This window comes from Mastomys coucha, unplaced genomic scaffold, assembly GCF_008632895.1.
Source record: "Mastomys coucha isolate ucsf_1 unplaced genomic scaffold, UCSF_Mcou_1 pScaffold22, whole genome shotgun sequence".
Classification (NCBI taxonomy): Eukaryota; Metazoa; Chordata; class Mammalia; order Rodentia; family Muridae; genus Mastomys; species Mastomys coucha.
The window spans coordinates 138717999-138738308 of NW_022196905.1; positions in this window are offsets into that span (position 1 = coordinate 138717999).

Below are 20310 nucleotides of genomic sequence, written 5' to 3' on the forward strand. Positions count from 1 at the left end.
AGGCCATCTGATCCCCTGGAGCTGGAGTTATAGATAATTGTGAGCTGTCATGTTAGATGCTGAAAATCACATCTGGGTCCTCTGCAAGAGTAACAAGTGCTCTTAGCCACTGAGCCATCCTGCCCCCATGCCTGGCTTTTGTGTTGGTGCTGGGGATCCAAACTCAGGTCTTCATACTTGCACAGCAAACACTATGCACGCTGCACCTTCTTCCCAGCCCCACTCACTCCATCCAGGATGTCAGCCCCAAGAATGGAACTGCCCACATTTAGTTAGGTTAGATCCTCCTACCTTGAATGATATAATCCTAAAACTCTCTCAAGGCCATGGCCAGGGGTTTGTCTCCTAGTGATTCTAGATCCTCTCCAGGTGACAGCCAGGCCTAAACATTATAGAAGGTGTTCCTGAAAATTCATACATTTAAATCTTTCATCTTGGGATGGACTTTAGTCTGGAAGAGTCATAGATGATCAAGTTAGAATATGATTAAGGAGACTGAAGGGTGGGGGCAGATACTGTTAAAAGCTGAACTCTTGGGGATGGAGGGATGGCTTAGCAGTTGTAGCTAGCTCTTCCTAGGACCCACATGGAAGCTCACAGATGTTTGTAACTCTATTCTATGGGATCCAATAGCCTTTTCTGAACTCTGTGGGCACTAGGAGTATGCACGGTGCATATACACACATGCAGCTAAAACATGTATGGTGGTTGAACATGCTTGGCCCAGGGAGTGGCACTATTAGGAGGTGTGGCCTTCATGGAGGAAGTGGGTTGGGGTTTGAAACCTTCCTCCTAGCTGCCTGAGGACAGTCTTCTCCTGTTTACCTTTGGAACAAGATGTGGAATTCTCAGCTCTTCCCACATCTTGCCTGCCTGGATGCTTCCCATCATGATGATAATGGACTGAACTTCAGAACCTGTAAGCCAGCCCCAATTAAAAGTTGTCCTTTGTAAGAGTTCCCTCTGCCATGGTGTATCTTTACAGAAATGGAAACCCTAAGACAACAAGCAGACATAGAAAATAAAAATAAACAAATCTTTTCTTATTTTAAAGTAGACTCTTTAAGCCCAGTGTGGTGGTTTGAATGAGAATGGCCCCCATAGGCTTATAGATTGGAATGCTTAGTCACCAGGGAGGGATACTGTTTGAAAGGATTGGGAGGTGTGGTCTTGTTGTAGGAAGTGTCATTAAGGGTAGCCTTTGAGGTTTCAAAAGCCCATTCCAAGCTCAGGTTGATTTCTCTTCCCACCGCCTGTGGATCCAGATGTAGAACTCTCAGCTACTTCTCCAGCACTGTGCCTGCCTGAATGCTGCCATGCTCCCTGCCATGACAATAATGGACTGAACCTCTGAACCTGTAAGGCAGCCCCAATTAGTGCTTTTTTTTTTTTTTTTAAATAAAAGCAGCTGTTGTCATGGTGTCTCTTCACAGCAATAGAAGACTGACTAAGACACTTAAGAAGGTAGCTCACACCTGTAACCTCAGCTCTTTGGTATAATCTTGGTCCTATGGAAGTTGATACTGATCAAAATTCAGTTTGAGGCAACATTTTGAGATAACAAGATATGATAAAAAAATAAAGTGAGAATTCAGGAATTTTGGTTTCCTTAAAAACACAAACATTATAAGAATGTGCTTTCATTTTAATCTTAGGTGTAGGGATGTAGGGCTGCTTCAGACTGTCCGCAGCAGTTGCGTGGTGTTGCTAGCTGCTTATAGTTTCTGCAATTGTGTGACATTTGTAGTTCTGGGAATGTTTCAGAGGGTATATAAATGCTAGGACCCCGAGAGTTAGGGTTGGTGGTCTCTGGTCATTTAGGGTGTGGTTTGTGGTTTGTTAGTAGCTGGGGTCAAAGAAGAAACAAAAGGAAAGAAATTAGAGTCAGGGATTTTCCTAATTCCCCTCTTCCCTCTGTAACTGTTTCTGTCCTGTCTGGTGTTAGGGAATGAAATGGAGGGGCGTGGCGGTGGTGGTGGAGGAATGCCTGGGGTAAAAAAGTAGGAAAAAGAAGAACCCACAAAGACCATTTACACAAAAACAGGGACTATCCTGAGAAAATCTTGCATTGTCTATGAGCTCATATTCTTTCTAAAAACTTTATTTCATTTATTTATTTGTGTGTAGGTGTGTGAGTGCACATGTTTTATGGCTCCCAAATGGACAGTTTCTGGGAGGTGGTTTTTTGTTTTTTTGTTTTTTTTGTTTTTGTTTTTGTGTTTTTTTTTTTTTTTTTTTTTTTTTTTTTTTTGAGATAGCGTTTCTCCGTATAGCCCTGGCTGTCCTGGAGCTCACTCTGTAGACCAGGCTGGCCTTGAACTCAGAAATCCACCTGCCTCTGCCTCCCAAGTGCTGGGATTAAAGGTGTGCGCCACCACTGCCCGGCTGGGAGGTGATTCTTTCCTTCTACCCCCTGGGTTCCAGCAAATTCCTCTACCTGCTGGACCACCTCACTGGATCACCTCACTAGATCACCTCACTGGATCACCTCACTGGCCCCAAGCTCATATCCTTAAGCTACTCTCCCCAAAGTACTTTTATTTCATTGTAATTGATGGGTATCCTTTAACATCCACTTTCCTAGTGAGTGAATCTCGGAGCCATTTTCATGTGCTGGCAACTAGAACCCCTGCAAAGAAAGATCACTCACTTTGCTTCAAGTCATTCACTCAATGTGGCTGCAAGACGTGCCACAAAGTAGCAATATGGACAATGCTATTTTTAGAAGTCTTCCAAATAGGAGGATACTCACATAGTATTATTTGGTGAAATGATGGCACATCTTTGGCCCTTTAAATTAGTTCAGATCCTCAGAAGAGACTTCTTGGTGTGGTAACTTTCCTCTGGAAACAGAAGGAAAAAACAGATTGAAAGACATTGTATTTGTGCATGCCCACACATGTGCGTGCATACACCCATACATACACTCACATGCACATACATGTACACATTCCCCTGGTATGTAGAGGCCATTGAATAACCTTGGGTTTCTTCCTCAATTGCTCCCCACATATTTTCAGACAAGGTCTCTCTTATGAACCTGAATCTCATGAATTCTACCTGGCCAGCAAGCTCCAGAAAATTTTCCTATGTCTACTTCCCCAGTGCTGGGCTGGGATTATAGGGCATGAAGGAGCACCCAGCTTTATGTGGATGCTGGCGGCCAAACTCAGATTCTCATGCTTACATGACACACACTGGGCTGCCTCCTTACTCCAGTAGATAAGACTTTAGCTTATAACACAGAACAGCCTTCTGAGCTCCTTAGGTCTTGAGACATTTAGATGTTTGATACGAAGGTGATGAATACTTGGCTGTCTACATTTCCCTTTGTGTACCTGAGCTGACTGAGCTGACTAGGGATTAATCAGACCCCAGGGTCTAGAATCAGTGGGTCATTCTATATAGGCATGGCTTCTGAGAGTACCCCATGCCTTGCAAGCTTGTGTTAAGTATGGCTATGCTAAGAAACCACTTCCCCTAGGAGTGCTATGAATACTATCTTCTTTTTTTTTAATTAATTAATTAATTAATTTATTTATTTATTTTATGTATATGAGTACACTGTCGCCATCATGTGGTTGCTGGGAATTGAACTCAGGACCTCTGCTTACTCTGGTCCTGCTCACTCCAGCTCCAAGATTTATTTATTATTATATGTAAGTACACTGTAGCTGTCTTAGGACACTCCAGAAGAGGGCGTCAGATCTCATTACAGATGGTTGTAAGCCACCATGTGGTTACTGGGAATTGAACTCAGGATCTTCAGAACAGCAGTCAGTGCTCTTCCAGTCTCCAGCCCCGGAATATTATCTTTTTACCATGGCATGACAGTTGTCCCCATGAGCTTACAGTAGCACTGGTAGCCTGAGCAAGCAGGGACCATCAACAGTCTATCACAGGAGGGAACAGGGGTTAAGGAGCATAGCCTCCTTGGGGAGCTAGTCCAGTTGCTGGGGCAGGAGTCATATTCCTCAGTGGGATAACCTCTGGTAAACTGCCCTTGCTCAAGTAAATAACTCCCACCTAAGCTCATGCAGGCAATTCTAGCTAAATGCAGGGGGGAACTGAAAAAAAAAAGTAGGGAGGATGACCTTTTGGGGAGAAGAAAGAGTTGAGAAGGAAGGAGAGGGTCTAAGGGTAGTTAAGGTGGTAGGGGATATAATAATTGTACATTATATATACATACACACACGCACATACACAAACACACACACATGCATGAAATTGTGAAGGAATAAATACCTTTTTAAAATGGAAGAAAAACCTGTTTCCCCAATCCAGAGTGTGGGCTGCCAGGATTTGTCCCATTTGTGACTTAGTCACACACACACACACACACACACACACACACACACACACACGCACACGCACACGCACGAATGAACACCATCACTGCTGCTATCACAGTGGAACAAGCTACGAGCACATGTCCAGTGCTCTTTACACATGAAAAAACATTCTGGCAAATGTAGTTCTCCCTGTAAATGACCCTGTGACCCCAGGGCTAGTCACCCGAGGCTTCTATCCCTAGGAATAGGAGTGGGCAGTACTTCAAATAACCCTGAAGGGGTAGTGAAAGGTCATGCTTGCCTGGAGGGCAGGCCTCTGGATGCCGCTGTTCAGGCTCCAGGCTACCATGTGACTCAAGGCGAGAGTTTCCCTTGGAATGTCAAGTGCTCTACCTACTGTGGGGCTATTGGCTAGAAAGAGGTCCTGGAAAGTCACTGCTCCTGCAGCTGTCCCTGTCTGTCCCCCCTGAGGTTATCTTTGATCTCCACTGTTAACTGAGATTGCAACTCAAGGGGAGAGCTCCTGAGTGCTCCCCTAACCCCACCTCCAAGCTCCAATCCTGGAGAATGTAGTCCGGTTGTATTTCTATCTCTCTGCAGGTTCAGCAGCATCCACACATTTGTATCTGAAACTGAACTTTCATTATTCTCTCTCTCTCTCTCTCTCTCTCTCTCTCTCTCTCTCTCTCTCTCTCTCTTTCTCTCTCTCTCTTTCTCTCTCTCCCTGTCTTCCTTCCTTCCTTTCTTTCTTTTTTCTTTCTTTCTTATTTTGTCTTTTGTTGTTTTTGAAATGATTATGCTTGGCCTGATTTGCTGCCTCCACTCAAAACGCTTTCCTATGTTGAATTGATTTTGGCATCCAATATTCCAGTATTGGCTGGTATGGAACCCCCAGCCTGGTATATTTTATGAGCCACACCCCTATCCTCTTCCCTTTTTCTTCTTTCAGATTTAGAATCAGAGTCTGCTGTAGCTCAGGCTGCCCTTGAACTGACTCCATAGCCCAGGCTAGCCCAGCCTTGTGTGGATTATCTCCCAGCCTCAGCTTCTGGAGTAGCTGGGATTACAGTTCTGACCCATGACACCTGATACTCCTTATTTTTCAAAATTTAGTGAGATACTATAAGCTTTGCCCATGTGGAATTGTTGGGGGTGATGTGTGAGATTGGGGAGGGGACACTAAAAATCCCTTAATTGGTATTTCTTAGAACCAGCAACCTAGTCTCTTCTGTCATGTTCACTTCTACTTCTTTCTCCAAGGCCTAGGTCACCCTGGGGTCACCTTGTTGCCAGTTTGGGCAGGTCAGCATGTTACTCCCTCTGACCAGTCAGCCGCTCACCCTTGAGTCACATTGATCAGAAAGCCTGGGACAGATATGACATCATCAGCAAATACAGCCACTCACAGATTTGGGCACAGTTCTGTTTGCTTTAGAGATAAATGTCTCTGGCTAGGCCCCTATGTGGAGGGTGAAGGACACCAGGCCTGTGAGTGTTAACTCTGTGTGCTGATGTGTCAGCAAAGGGAGCAAGGAAAGGGAGTATGAGAAAAGTCCTTGGGGACCAACCTGCTGTTCTGCTACAACAATCAGGAGTGAGAGGTGTGTCCTTGGCTGCAGCAGGAGCCAGACTTCCAGCAGTGGCTCTTCCTATTAGCTGACTTGTGGTTCTGAGTATGTGCTCTATCTCCCCTGGGTTGATGTGTGTGTGTGTGTGTGTGTGTGTGTGTGAGAGAGAGAGAGAGAGAGAGAGAGAGACAGAGAGAGACAGAGAGACAGAGAGAGAGAGACAGAGAGAGACAGAGAGACAGAGAGACAGAGACAGAGAGACAGAGAGACAGAGGCAAAGACAGAGCGCTCTATCTCCCCTGGGTTGATATGATGTGTGTGTGTGTGTGTGTGTGTGAGAGAGAGAGAGAGAGAGAGAGGGAGAGAGAGAGAGAGAGAGAGAGAGAGAGGGACAGAGGCAGAGACAGAGACAGAGACAGAGACACAGAGAGAGAGAGTATGTATGTATATTTGTTTGTATGACAGAGAGAGTGTGTATATGAGAGAGACAAAGTATGTGTGTGTGTGTGTGTGACAGAGTGATAGTGAGTGTGTGTATGAGTAGGTGTGTGTATTTGCATGTGTTTGTGCATGTGCATGCATATACCTGTGTGTGTATATACCTGTGTATATGACAGAGGTATGTGTGTATGAGAGAGAGAGAGAGAAAGAGAGAGAGAGAAAGTATGTATGTGTATATGTGACTGAAGTATGTATGTGTCTGATGTATGTATCCCTGTGAGATTGGGCACACCAGTACCACAATGCACCTGTGGAGGTCAGAGAACAACCAATTGTGTCAGTCCTTGATTTTTATCTTGTGTGAGACAAGGTCTTAGGCTGCATCTGCAAGGGTAGCTGGCCCAGCTTCCAGATGTTTTCCTGTCTCAGCTTCCAGATGTTTTCCTGTCTCAGCTTCCAGAGGTTTTCCTGTCTCCGCCTACCACCTCTCTGTGGAACACTGGGAGTCTAGATGCCTATGGCACCATGTCTAGCTTTACAAGAGTTCCGAGAATCCCAGCTTGGGTCCTCAGGCTTGCACGACAAGAGCATATTCATCCAGCCATCTCCTCAGCCTAGTCAGCTCAGCATCTTTCAGAGACCATCTAGAGAGTCTGCAAATGGTCTGCCTCTCGTTAGTCAAAGCCTCAGTTGAAACTTGGTGGATGCATTGGCTTCTTGTCTCACTGCTGTGACCAGATACATCACAAAAGCAACTTAGAAAAGAAAGGGTTAATTTGGGTGCATGATGGGAGGGGATACAATCCATTATGGCCAGGAAGGCATGGTGGCAGAAGCATTCCCAGGCAGGAAGCAGAAAGAGATGCATTTTGGTATTCAGCTCGCTTGCTTCCTTCCTTCCTTCCTTTCTTTCTTTCCTATATATATTCACACACACATATGTATATATATGTGTATATATATGTACACACATATATGTATATATATATACACACATATATCTAATATATATAAACATCTAAAATATATAAATATCCCTTTATATAAAACATATATGTTATATAAACATATAAAAACATATATATGTTTGTCTTCATGTATGTTTGTGTACCATGTCCATGTCTGGTGCCCAAGAATGAGGGCATTGGATTCTCTGGAACTAGAGTTACAGACAGTTGTGAGCCCCTGTGTGGCTGCTGGGAATTGAATCCTGGTCCCTCTGGAAGAGCAGCCAGTGCTCTAACCACTGAGCCATCTCTCCAGCCCCTCAATCACTCCATTTTATTCAACAAAGAATAAAATGTTAGGAGGCAGAGCCCAGGAAGTATCTGGAAGCTAGGGGGCCAGTCCTTCCAGTCCATGGAAGGCCGTCACTCACATTCAGGGTAGATCTTCCTTCTTTAGTTCAACTTTTCTGTTGATGTCCTCATAGACACACCCAGAGGTGTGTTTCCATGGTGATTGTAAATCCAGTGAAGTTGACAATAAAGGTTAACCATCATACTGAGAAGTCCATGGTCATGCATGCCCTCCTGTAAATCTACCACTCAGGAGGCTGAAAGGGCAGGATCATGAGTTTGAAGCCAGCCTGTGCAACATAGGGAGACCACGTCACAAACAAACAAAACAAACAAACAAACAAACACACACAGACAAAGCCAACTGCCCAGCTGATGGGTACCCTTGGCTCTTAGCTCTCTGCCTTCCTCTGCCCCTGTGTACAGTTCAAACCAATATTCTCTCCTTTGTAAACCATGAGTCCCTCTCTCTCAGGCCTGGGCTCTGCAATGTACTTCAGGATTACATAATTCTTTGTTACACAACAGGGGAGAGAATAGAGTTTCCTTTCCAGATATCAAACGGGCTTTTGAACCAGTTTAAGGTGAGGTTTGCACAATACTGGGGATATCCTAGACACATGGGATCGGCACACGTGTCTCTCTCTTAAGATTTGCATTTATTTTGAATTATGTCTATGAGAATGTGTCTGTGTGTGGGTATGTGCAGGTGAGGGCAGGTGCTTTTGGAAGCCAGATGTGAGACGCCTGATACGATTGGGACTCAAACTCAAGTCCTCTGCAAGAGCAGTACTCATTCAACTCTTAATCACAGAGACATCTTCCCAGCCTCGACATATTCTTTCTGAGACAGGGTCTCGTGTATCTCAGGCTGGCTTCATACCTGCTTAGTGGTATTCTGATCCTCCTGCCTCCACCTCCCAGTGTCACAGGAGTGGTAGAGCAGTCTAGGGCATTGCCAAGCTTGTTCCTTGGCAGGAACAAAGAACTGATCGACCTAGAAAGACAGAAGACAAGCTACAGAAAAGGAGGAAGGAGAGAGCTTTATAATTTGGGGTGGGAGAAATATAAGGCTGGAAGTCCATTATGTTGAACAGACAATGGCTTTAGTATTTTATAGAGCTTCTGGGCCTTCTGTCCCCACTATTGGTCCTGTCTAGACACTTGTCCCTGAGCCTTCCTGGTATTTCTTGTTCTGGAAACAAGGAGCAACCATCTCAGGGAGCTCACTTTTGTTTTGTGGTCTCCGTGGTCCCTGTAACTCTCCTTCATTGGTTTCGGGATTATTGGTGTGTGCTCTTATGCCTTGGTTATGGAGTGTGGGGGATAAACCTTGGGCTTATACATGCTGCATGTATAAGCTACCAATTGAGCTACATCTGCAACCTTTTATTTTTAGGCTTATACATGCTACATAGACCAATTGAGCTACATCTGCAACCTTTTGTTTTGAATTTTTGAGACAGAGTATTCAGTCCATATAGCCCAGTCTGCCCTCGAATTTGTAATCACCCTGCCTCCACCTCCGGAGCTCAGCACTACACCTGGCTTGAATCATGTACTTTCTTTCTCCTCTTCTTCCTCTCCTCCTCTTCTTCCTCCTCTCTCCTTTTCTGAGACATGATCTCATTATGTTCTGGCTGTCCTAGAACTCACTATATACACCAGGCTGGACTTGAACTCACAGAGATCTGCCCGCCTCTGGAGTTCTGGGACTAAAGGCATGTGCTAAATACACAGACCCAGCTGAACTGTACATTTTCAAATGGCTTTCTTCACCCCTACCAAGAACAGACAAAAACCAACATAGACAATAGTAAAACTAAGCTAAGGGGCCAATGAGATGGCTCAGCCAGGGAAGGCACATGTGGCCAAGACTGACCACCTGAGTTAGACCCTGAGGTCCACACATGGGAGGCAATACCCTGCTCTTTTGAGTTGTCCTCTGACTTCCACACAGGGATTGTGGCACACATGACTCCTTCTCTAAAGAGATGTAATTAAAAAGTTAAAACAAGCTGGGCAGTGGTGGCACACGCCTTTAATCCCAGCACTTGGGAGGCAGAGGCAGGTGGATTTCTGAGTTCGAGGCCAGCCTGGTCTACAGAGTGAGTTCCAGGAAAACTAGGGCTATACAGAGAAACCCTGTCTCAAACAACAACAACAACAATAAAAAAAGTTAAAACAAAGAAAGAAAAGCAGGGCTGCATGATGTTGACAAAGGTCTCTGCCTATGGGCAGCTCCTGTAGATGTTCATCAGCTCTGTATAGTTGTACAGTCTGAGGTCCCAGACCTCACTTAACAGCCAGCATCTCATGGAAGGAGCCAAGGATGTCCAGGGGCATGTCTCTGTCCCTGTTCACCCTATTGCATTTTGGAAACAGTTGGGCTGATGCCATTCATGTATCCAGGACTTTGGCTGACAATCCTGCCCAGACCTCAAAGACTTGTCTATGCTTGCCACCCTGGTTGATATGCCAGGTGCCCTTTTGTTCCCCCAGGACCAGGCCGATGAGGCACAGGATTCATGGCATGCCCTGTGAGTCCCGATGGAGCTTGAGACAGAGGGAGAGTGGAGGCTTGTAGAGCTCTGCCTTTACTTAGGAACTGGATACTTTGTTTATTGTGAAAATCTTGCTCCTCCTCCTCCTCCATGTTCTTCTACCCTCCTCCCCCCATCTTCTTCTTCCTTTTCTTCTTCTTTTCTAAGACACTATCTTATCATGTAGTTCTGGCTGTCCTAGAACTCACTATATAGACCAGGCTGGACTTGAACTCACAGAGATCTGCTTGCCTCTGGAGTTCTGGGATTTGCTTTGGTGATATACATGAAGGGGACACTGGAGCCAGGTTAGCTGGTTAAGTGCTTGCTGCACAAGCATGGACACTTGAGTTTGACCCTTAGCACCGTGTAAAAAGATGGTGGTTACAGACAGCTCTGTGGAGGCAGAGAAAGGCTGATCTCTGGAGTTTGATGTCTAACCCGTCTAGCTTATTTGGTAGGCTCCAGATTCAGTGAAAGACCTTGTTTCAGAAAATAAGAATGGCTCCTAATCAGTGACATCTGAGGTTGATCTCTGGCCTCCATACACGTGCATACTTAGCCACATGCCTATACACACAAATAAATATAATAAAAATTGAAAAGAGATTTAACATAATCTTCGTGTGTGTGAGCATACACATGTACATATGTTTGCATGCACATATGTAGTCTCTGTGGTACATGTGGAAATGGCAGGATGACTTTCAGCAGTCAGTTCTTTCCTTCTACTGTGTGCGACCCAGGAATCAAACTCAGGTTGTCAGGCTTAGCTACAAGCACCCAGCTCTAAGTTAATGGCTCGAAAGACACGCTTGTCTGGCTCTTTTTACTCCTCATTAGTACTAGAGTTTGAACCTAGTACTTTGTGTGTTTTGGGGTGGGCCAAGGGTGGGGGGCTTTGCTACTACTGAACTATGTCCCCAGCCCTCAGTTATTTCTGAGACAGGATCTCACAATATATCCCAGGCTGATTTGGAACTCTCAAACCTTCTATCTTCACTTCTGGAATTCTGGGATTATAAGGCATGGCCCACCACTATGCTGGACACTTGTCAAATCTCATTTTTCCCATACCTGCTCCAGGTATCCTGAGTATATTAGAGCTGTAGATGGAGGAAAGGGAATGAGACAGCAGGAACAGGTCCACGCTGACCTTTAAGGAAAGGCCCTGTGATGGCTTGGCCCAGGGAGTGGCGCTATTTGGAGGTGTGGCCTTGTTGGAGTAGGTGTGGACTTGTTGGAGTATGTGTGGCCTTGGAGTAGGCATGGGCTAGTTGGAGTAGGTGTGTCACTGGGAGTGGGCTTTAATATCCTCATCCTAGCTGCCTGGAAGTCAGTCTTCTGTTGGCTTTTGGAACAAGAGGTAGAACTCTCAGCGCCTCCTGCACCATGCCTGCCTGGATGTTGCCATGTTCCCACTTTTTTTTTTTTTTTAATTTTTATTTTTGGCTTTTTGAGACAGGGTTTCTCTGTATAGCCTTGGCTGTCCTGGAACTCACTCTATAGACCAGGCTGGCCTCAAACTCAGAAATCTGCCTGCTTCTGTTCTGGGATTTAATCCCAAATGCTGAGATTAAAGGCGTGCGCCACCACCGCCCGACACCATGTTCCCACTTTGATGATAATGGACTGAACCTTTGAATTTGTAAGCCAGCCCCAATGAAATGTCCTTATAAGAGTTGCCTTGGTCATGGTGTCTGCTCACAGCAATGGAAATCCTAAGACATGCCCCTACCAGTCTTGTTCCTCAGCATGCATTTGAGCATTCACAAAGTCCCAGCTGTTACCTAGGACCCAGCAGAGAAGTAGGTGTACAGATGACTATGTGAACTGCCCCATACAGTCACTAGATAGTGCTAGATACTGGTAGGTTCATATATGTATGTACCTCCAAAGACAAAGGCAGCTTTTGGACTAATTTGTCATGCATGGATTTACGTGACCCTCACTGCAGTCTAGACTGAAGAAACACAGAAGGATGAGACATGGAAAGGCCACATAACTGCTGTCCTTTAATACCTAATTAATGCTCCCTGTGGGCTACATATCTGGACTCCCTTCTTTGACGACGATAATGGTGATGGTGATGGTGATAATCATGATGATTATGATGATCATGATAATCATGGCAATTTTCAAAAAGGTATATAGGGCTGGGCATAGTGACCTGGCACTTGGGGGGCAGAGGCAGGCAGAACTCAGAGAGTTCCAGGACAACCTGCTCTACAAACTAGGTTCTAGGAGAGCTAGAGCTACTATAGAGAGAAACCCTGTCTCAAAAAAAAAGAAAGAAAAGAAAAAGAAAACAACAACAAACAAACAAACAAACAAAAGTCACTCCCAGGGACCTAATTCTGCCTCAATGTTTCACCTGATAAAGGTTCCACAACCTCCCACAACAGCACTACCAGCTGAGGACTAAATGTTAAAACATGTCAGCCAGTGGGGGACAGTCCACACTGAGCCCACAACAGACACCATCATCCTTATTAACGACAGTTATTAAGTGGGGTCAGTCCTCCACTTCCTCCCAGAAGTCCTCCCTGGTTCCAGCTACAGAGTGGATCCCTGCTTGAGAGGCAAGCACCCTACCAACTCGGCTATACCCTGGATCATTTTATTCTTGGTCTATTTTAGAGATGTCTTTGAAAGTGTGGTGAAAATTTAGGACCTCCTCCTTGGAAAAAAAAATGAAAGGAATTCATATGTCTCCAAAGTTCCCCAGGAGCAGACTCAGTCTGTGCAACATGTGTTTCATTCATGCATTTGATTTGGGATGTTTTTTTAAACCTGAACCTTTTTTTTTTAGGATTTTTAAAAATTTATTTATTATTATAAATGACTACACTGTAGCTGTCTTCAGATGCACCAGAAGAGGGCATCAGATTTCATTACGGGTGGTTGTGAGCCACCATGTGGTTGCTGGATTTGAACTCATGACCTCTGGAAGAGCAGTTGGTACTCTTACCCACTGAGCCATCTTACCAGCCCAAACCTGGACCTTTCTGTTGTAGATAGGAATGTCACTCACCAATCCAAATGTGCACTCAAAGTATTTAAAAAACCCTTCACTTACCTGTAGATTCATTCATTCATTTGTGTGTGTGGAGGGGGGTGGGGTATGTGTGTGTCCACTCTCCTGGACACTTGAGACACATTCTACTTCTCCCTTTGTGTCCTTTCCAGTTTTTGTTAATAACCTACTAATAACCCAGGAATCTGTTGCCTGCTGGGATTCTGACTAATCTTGTTGGCTTGACCTTGTGCAGGTGACCATAGCTGCAGTGGCCACGTCATGTCCAGAAGATGTCGCAACGCTGGTCTCCATCATCTGGCTTTTAAATTCTTTCCATTCTGTAGTGGTTTGAATATGCTTGGCTCGAGGAGTAGCACTCTTAGGAGGAAGTGTGTCACTGTGGGGGTGGACAAGCAGACCCTCCTAACCACGTGGGAGCCAGTCTGCTAGCAGCCTCAGCTCCTGCACCATGCCTGCTGCCATGTTCCCACCTCAGTGCTAATGGACTGAACCTCTGAACCTGTAAGTCAGCCCTAATTAAATGTTTTTCTCATAAGAGTTGCCTTGGTCATGGTGTCTGTTCGCAGCAGTAAAACCCTAACTTAGATAGAAGTTGGTACCAGGGTCTGGGTATTGCTGTGATGGGCCTGACCATGCTTCTGTTTGGAAGAATGTGGATTTTGGGACTTTGGATTTGGAAAGCAATGGAATGGGGTTTAATGGGCCATCCTAGTAGGACTATGGAAGACTTTGATGCTGAGAATTCTACATCTTCATCTGGAGGCTGCTAGGAGAAGACTGGCTCCCATGTGGTTAGGAGGAGGGTCTCATTGCCCACCCCTACAGTGACACACTTCCTCCAACAAGGCCACACCTCCTAATACTGCCACTCCCTGGGCCAAGCATGTTCCAACCACCACACACCCTGTCTTCCACGATGTCCCTGAGCCTCAGTGGCGGAGTGTGTGATGCAGATGTCCCACTTAGGGCTGAGCACTCAACTCTCCACCTACTCTCAACACTAACCGGTTGTGAGTTTGCATTCACGGTTGACCACTGCAGAGAGAAGCCTCTCTGCCCAGATGGAGGACCACTCACATCTATGGAAACAACCATCAATGTTTAGAACGTGACAGGTCCCTCCCCAGGTCTTCTGACTTCCCAAGCATGGGCTTTTGACCAGATTTTCAGTACTAGGCTTCTTCCTGTAGAGCAGGCCTCGAGTCTGATCCAAATGTGGCTGCTCTTCCCCATAACCTTCATGTCCCTGCTGCTCCAGTGGGAACATCTTGCCTGGCAGGTTGGCATTGTAGCATGTCGGGCTGGCTGTAGGGACACCCTTGGTGACTTCCCCTGACCCCCGACAACACCTTCTGGTACTATGGAAGCTAGTCAGTAGGGAGGAAACTTTCAGCTTCGGTCCAGTTTGATTTCTCTTTGCCAGGCACCCAAAGAAGGGTGTCAGCGATGGGGTCTTAGCATTTAGTTCCAGAGGGCAGCAAAGATCTGTGGCAATAGATGCCTCTAGACCTCCCTGACCAGTAACTTATAGGGAGGTAACCTGTACCTGGCATGAAGTATAGTTTCTACTGAATATTTATTACCCTTAAGAAAGGATTTTTAAGCTGGGTATGGTGGGATACACCTTTAATATCAGACCTTGGGAGGCAGAGGCAGAGGCAGGGGCAGGGGCAGGGGCAGGGTAAGAGGCAGGGGCAGAGAGATCTCTGTGAGTTGGAGGTCAACCTACTCTACATAATGACTTTCAGGACTGTCAGGGTTACATAGAGAAACCGGGTCTCTAATAAAAAAAGTTTTACTTATTGTAGTAGTTGTTATGATGCTGGTGATGCTGACGATGGTGATAATGATGATGATAATGATGATGATATGGGAGGAGTGCATGCCATGGCACATGTTTGGAGGTCAGAGGACATCTTTGTGAAGCCAATCTCTCCTTCCACATTCTCCTGGGATCTGGAGATTGAATTCACGTTGTCAGTCTTGCAGAGCAAGCACCATTACCTGCTAAGCCATCTTGCTGACCCAGCATGCCGCATTTGTTCCATCATAAAGTCAAACCATCCTAAGTTGAGGACCATCTGTGTCTTAGTTAAGGTTTTATGGTGAAGAGACACCACCGTCAAGGCAATTCTTATAATGGAAAACATTGAATTGGGGCTGGCTTACAGGTTCAGAGACTCAGTCCATTATCAGGGCAGTGTGCAAGCAGACATGGGGCTGGAGAAGGAGCTGAGAGGTCTACATCTTCACCAAAGGCAGCCAGGAGGAGACGTTATCCCACTGTGTGGAGCCTGAGCATAGGAGACCTCAAAGCCCACCCCCACAGTGACTCACTTCCTCCAACATTGCCACGCCCACTCCAACAAGGCCACACCTCCTATTAGCGTCACTTCCCATGGGCCAAGCATTCAAACCCATGAGTTTGTGAGGGCCGTTCATGTTCAAACCACGACAATCTGTAAACCCTTTTTTTTTTTTGAGGGCGGGTCTCGCTATGGAGTCTAGAATGGCCTAAAACTCTCAGTGATCCTCCAGCCTCAACCTCTCCATTGCAGGCATTATGGTCCTGAGCTACTACCCCCAGCTAAACATTTTTAAAAGTGAGTTTTAGGGGTATTTGTTACTTCAGAATAATCTGTTCCAACTGATTCACACAATGATTAGCGTGTAATATGTGAGTATATAGCTGGCTGGAAGGAGATCAGAGCAATAAGAAAAATAAAACTTTGAGGGCACTGGGGAGATGACTCAGAGGGTAAAGGTGCTGGCTGCACTTGGGTGAAGATCTGAGTTTGAAGCCCCAGCTAGCCATGCACATCATTTGTAACCCTAATACTGTTGCGGGCAGAGATAGGAAGATCACAGAGAATTGCTGACTGCCAGCCTAGCTCCATAATGTGGAGTATGATGGAGCGGGACAAACCACACATGTGCACGTGAGCATGTGCACACACACATGCAAGCACACACACACACATGCACATGTGCACACACACAAACACATACCACACCACACACACATACATGTGCACGTGCACACACATAAACACACACCACACCATACACACATACGCAAACACACACCACACACACATGCACACATACATATACACACATGTCACACTATACATACATGTACGTGTATGTACACACATGCAAACACATACATATACAAACACACACATACAAGTGCACGTGCATACACATACACACACAAAGAAAAAGAAAATGTTGAATGGGAGAGGGTGTGGAATGTCCTAAGGACAAATTGAGTTACTAAAAAGGAGAAGATGATGGGTATGACTGGTGTCCAGAGGATGAGGACTAAGTGGAGAGAGGGTGGGAAGGGCTTTTTAATGGAGGAAGCAAGGCAGGCTTGCTATCTGGAAAGACAGCAAGTCACACAGGTGTCTGGGTCAAGAGGACAGCCAGGACAAGGGCTAGCTATGTGTCAGAAGCACACAACTAGGGCAGAGGGAAGGGTGAAGTCAGACAGTAACAAAGGCCAAGGATTGTGCAGCCTAGTGGTCACATGAGGACTTATCATGTTCACCAAGAGCTATGAGGACGTCAGCACAAACGTGACATGATGTCTTTCCCTCCCCTCTCCCTCTCCTTCCTCTGTCACCCTCCCTCTCTCCCTCTTCCCTCCCTCCCTCCTCTCTCTCTCTCTCTCTCTCTCTCTCTCTCTCTCTCTCTCTCGGTATAGGATACTCCCAGTCTCAGCTTACATTTTTGAGGTGTTGTGATTTGGAAAAGCTGGAACATGGAAGTGGGGACCTGCCTATTCCAGGTGTCAGCCATCACACATAGGGCAGGATAGCAGACGTGCTAAAAGTGACCCAAAGAACAAATCCAAAGTACGTTTTTAAGGTCGAACCAAGCACTTTTCAGGACTGACTGGGGGAAGGAAGAACAGCTTAAACTCAGGTTTTTGCTCTCATCAAATGAGTGGATGGATTTGTTATCAGCTGGGGAAAATGGCGGCGAAAACGGAGCAGGTTTAGATGTCTGTTAGATTTGAGGTGGCGGTGTGGGGAAGACACCTGGACATATAAGTCTGGAGATTGGAGAATATAAAGTCGGGAGTCTCAGATCGAAAGACGATAGTGAAGGTTTAATGACTGGGGCTGGAGAGGTGGCCCAGTAGTCAAACACACTGCCCTTACAGAGGGTCAGGGTTTAGCTCCCAGCCCCCTCCCCCTCCCCCCGACATCGGTGGCAATGTATGAAGTTACAATTGCCTGTGATTTCAGCTTCAGGGAGCCCAACACCCTCTTGTCTGTGGGTACTGCACTCACATTCAGAAACACATACCCTCACCACACATATACGCAAGACTAAGAATTAAAAAAGTAAAAGTTTAATGCCTTACAGCCATGTTTGTGGTGACCCTATTCACAATAGGCAAGTTGTGGAATGATACATCTAATGGACTTTTTAAATTATCATTATCCTTAATCTTTCCTCACAGTCCAGTCGTTATCTGATTCCTGTGTTCTGCTCTTCAACAGTTCCCTATCCCATTCCTCCTCCCCCGACCCTCACCCCAGCCCACCAGACCTCCCTACTCTCTGGGGCCTCAAGTCTCTTCAGGGTTAGGTGTATCTTCTCTCATTCAGGCCAGACCAGGCAGTCCTCTGCTCTGTATGTGTCTGGGGCTTCGGACCAGCCAGTGCATGCCGCCTGGTTGGTGGCTGAGTGTCTGAGAGATCTCAGGGGTCCAGGTTAGTTGAGATTGCTGGTCTTCCTATGGGGTTGCCCTCCTCCTCAACTTCTTCCAGCCTTTCCCTAATTCAACCATGGGGGTCCCCAACTTCAGACCATTGGTTGGGTGCAAGTATCTACCTCTGTCTCAGTGAGCTGCTTGTTGGGCTTCTCAGAGGGCAGCCATGCTAGGCTCCTGTCTATGGCCCTGGCTGTAGCACACCTCCTGAACTTTATTTGTTTGTTTGTTTATTCATTTATCTATTTATTTGAGACATGGTTTCACTGTAGCCCCATCTGTCCTGGAACTCACTCTGTAGATCAAGCTGACCTGAAACTCAGAGACCCACCTGCCTCTGCATCCCAAGTACTGGGATTAAAGGCTTGTCCCATCATTGCCTGCCTTCAAATGGACTATTATTCAGGCATAAAGAATGAAATTATGCCAATTGCAGGAAACTAGATGGGACTAGACTTCATTGTGTTAAGCAAAATGAGCCAGGCTCGGAAAGACACAGGTCATGTGCAGAATTTGACATTTTTAGGAGGTGAAACATGAGCGTGTGTGTGGGGGGTGGTTATTTGGGAAGAGAAAGGACACTTGTGAATGAGGAAGAGTAAGAGACGAGAGTGACGAGGATCAGCAGAGCCGTTACTTTTTTTTTTTTAAGATTTATTTATTTATTTTATGTATATGAGTACACTGTAGCTGTACTGATGGTTGTGAGCCTTTATGTGGTTGTTGAAAATTGAATTTAGGACCTCTGCTCGCTCTGGTCAACCCTGCTCATTCTGGCCCAAAGATTTATTTATTATTATAAATAAGTACACTGTAGCTGTCTTTAAATGTACCAGAAGAGGAGGTCAGATCTTATTACAGTGGTTGTGAGCCACCATGTAGTTGCTAGGATTTGAACTCAGGACCTTTGGAAGAGCAGTCAGTGCTCATACCTGCTGAGCCATCTCACCAGTCTGAGCCTTTACTTTGTATAATAAATACACACTAATTAAAAATATAAAAATGGTGGTGCCAGTAGACAGCTCAGTGGGTAAAGAAAAGGGCTTGCCGTCCAAGGAGAAGGACCTGAGTTTGGATCCCCAAGGAAAACTAAACATGATAGCACAGGTTTGTAATTCCAGCATTCCCTGCAGTTGTGGGAGGCACAGACAGGAGAACTGTTGGATGCTCATGAGCCATGTAGCTTGTAGTATGGTATGTCAAGCAAAAGACCAGAGTTGGGGGCTGGCAAGATGGCTCAGTGGATAAGAGCACTGACTGCTCTTCTGAAGGTCCTGAGTTCAAATCCCAGAAACCACATAGTGGCTCACAACCACCCATAATGAGATCTGATGCCCTCTTCTGGCGCGTTGGAAGACAGCTACAGTGTACTTATGTATAATAATAAATAAATCTTTGGGCCAGAGCGAGCAGGGACTGAGCAAGCAGGGTTGACTGGAGAGAGCAGAGGTCCTAAAAATTCAATCCTCAACAACCACATGAAGGCTCACAACCATCTGTACAGCTACAGTATACTCATATACATTAAAATAAATAAATCTTTTTTAAAATAAGAGACTCTCAGTTAAGGAGCAAGGATGTTCTCTTCTGACCTCCACACACATGTGGTGGGACACATGGCCTGCACTGATATACAGGAACACACCCACACATCACATACACCAATGTTGTTGTTGTTTTTGAAGGAGAAAGGAATATAAGTGTTATTTGTGGGCACTTGATTCGAAAAAGTCCATGTTATAGGTCAACCCTTGAGGGCTGGCGAGAGGGCTCAGCAGGTACAGGCACTTGCCACCAAGCCTGATGGCCTGAGTTGGATTCCTGATACTTACGTGGTGGAAAGAAAGAACTAAATACCTAGTTTGTCCTTAGACCTCCACATGCATGAGCCTGCATGTACACACATACATAGATAGGCAGATAAGTAAATAAACACACCTCCCTATTGGTTTTCAAGAGAGACTTTCAAAAGTAATGTAATGCATGGGGCAGAATGTAAGTTCAAATGACAGTTATGGAAAACAATGTGGCTAGCCTATCAGCGCCTTTGACAGTTTCAGGGAAAGTACTCGCTCTTTGCCTTAAGAAGGTCTGAGGAGGCTGAGGAGGTGGCTCAATTGGTATTACATTACTTATTTTTATGTTTTTATTTTGTGCATGCAGTACCCACGGCTGCCTGAAGGGGGCGACGGATCCCGTCGGAACTGACAGTTCTTAGTGGCCATGTAGGTACTGGGAATTGAACCCAAATCCTCTGGAAGAATAGTCAGTGTTCTTAACCACTGAGCCATCTTTCCAGCCCTAAGGTAAAATTGGTAAAATGGTAAAATGCTTGCTTTGCAAGCGCAAGATCCTGGTCCCCAGAACGCATGCTCTTTTTTTTTTTTTTTCCCCCCGAG